Consider the following 2,241-nt stretch of genomic DNA (forward strand, 5'->3'; position numbering starts at 1 on the left):
AAGGAAGGAAGGAAGGAAGGAAGGAAGGAAGGAAGGAAGAGAGGGAGGGAGGGAGGAAGGAAGGAAGGAAGGAAGAAGAACTCAGTGTGCACAGCAGAATCTGGAAATTGGTGGGCTTGACTTCCTGGCAAAGTGCTGCATTTTTCCACTTTCTGTTCAGGACCACTAGACGCTGAAATGTGGATGCCTACCAAAATAAAAGAAACTCATTGTGTACTGAAATAAAACAAAGAGCCCCACAGGAAGGTTTCCTAACACTCCTCTCTCTCTCCTCTCTCTCTCTGTCTCTCCTCCCATCACTTACCTTCTTTTTTTTCTTGTCCTCTTCTCTATTAGTTTTATTCTTAAGCTCTGCTGTCAGAGGCAGCCTTTGATGGATGTGTGGTTGGGCCTTTCAGGCCCCCTAAAGAAGAAGGCTGAGGGGACAGGGAGGGATGAGGCTTTGATGATAAGTGAGGAAAGGAAGGGGGGAACTTAGAGGGATGGAGGGATGGGAAGGTGGGGAAGTCCTCTTTTTGAGTCAATAGAGTCAGAATCCTTTTGCTGACCAGAAACACACATGTGATGGCTGTTTTAAGTGGAAGGAAATGATCCAGTCTTCTGAGGATACAGAATTTAAAGCTGAGCGACGTGGTACCCAAAGTTCTGTATTGCAGAAAGGGAGGCATTCTGATCTTGCAGATGAAAGGGGCATTTCTCTGATATCAAACGTTAGCACAGGAAGTGTGTCCTGGGTTATTTCCATTTGTCTTTACAGACCAGTGAGTCACCTGAAGACTTAAACTTACGTTCAGTGCTAGAAAGGTCAGGGGTGGTTGAAATTGTGCTGGCCCTGATGTCGTGAGCTTGCTTTTCAGACCTCATAGGAAACTTGCCCACCCCTGTTAGATGGTCTCTACTTGCTTCTTCAACTCATTGACTAGTGAGCATTGCATGTCTCATGCTGGAATGTAAAGTGGAATTTATTTGTTTTCTATTTTTTTGTGTGTAAAATATACCAATTATTTAGATTCCAGGGAATAGCCATTGGAGAAATCTATTGCAAATGTTTTATTTCAAGACAGACTTATTTTTGCAATTGTTACCAGATGGAAGGTCTTGACTGTGAGTTGTCCGGGTTCTTAACACATTGAACAAAGAACTGAACAAAATGCACAAAGCAACAAAAGAACGAAGTAACAAAAGCACAGATTTATTAAAGCAAAAGTACTTTCCACAGAGTAGGAGCCTGTAGGAGCTCTTGTAGGAGTGGGCTCCAGCAAGTGGTTCAAGAGCTCCCCCACCCATTAGGATTTTTATTAAGATATGTATTAATTTTTATTAAGCTTGGTAATGCCCCTAGGTGCCCTTTAGAGGCCTCCAGTTAGTCACACCCTACGAAGGATTGGCCTGTGACCAATCAGTGGCTGAAGCGGAGACTTGGCTCATGGTCAATTAGAGGCTGAAGTGGAAACTTCTGTCTTGTTATCGCAGGAGCTAGGATGCATGCTGTATGCTGCTTAATGTTGCCTAGAACTGGCTGCACCTGCTGTTCTTTTGCTTATGCCTTAACCCTTGGTTAGCCTAATTCCCAATTCTCCTCCCTCACAACGACTCACTCCTTTGACAATTACCCTTTCCCTTTCAAGGAGGCATGAGAAAACCTCTAATTAGATCCATGGAGGCTGTGGTCACAAAGAGAGCCCCCAATTCACACACAACCCATGAGTCTTAGCCTTCCTGTCCATCTTCACCCTTCCCTCAGCTTGGGGGATATCTAGGATCCCTTGAGAAGCTATAAATGAAGAAGACAAAGAGAAAGAAGTTGAGGAAATCAAGAACAAGTTGGGACCACTAAGCCCACCTTTTTGACCCCATCTGTGGTGGGGGCTGGGAGTTGTGCCGCTCTGGCTCCCAGGTGATCAGGCCTTGTGGTAAGGACGAGGGCTCTGACATTGCAGAGAGCCTGGCACGGAGTCCTAGTCTTATGACTTAACCGGCCACGTTCTTGGGGTATGTTATTTAATCTCTTGGCACCTAAGTTATTGTACTGAATAAAGTGGAGATATGACAGTACTAGCTCTGAAGCTTAGTGTGAGAACTAAAGGAAATAACGCATTCAAATGCAAGCTCCACGAGATTAGAGACGTTTATTTCATCTGCACTATAACCCCTAATGCCCACACCAGTATTCTTGGTGCTCAAATATTTGTTGAGTGAATGATATAGGTAAACCACTTAGCATAGAGCCGGAGCACAACC

Source organism: Colobus angolensis, unplaced genomic scaffold (assembly GCF_000951035.1).
Source record: "Colobus angolensis palliatus isolate OR3802 unplaced genomic scaffold, Cang.pa_1.0 Scaffold517, whole genome shotgun sequence".
Classification (NCBI taxonomy): domain Eukaryota; kingdom Metazoa; phylum Chordata; class Mammalia; order Primates; family Cercopithecidae; genus Colobus; species Colobus angolensis.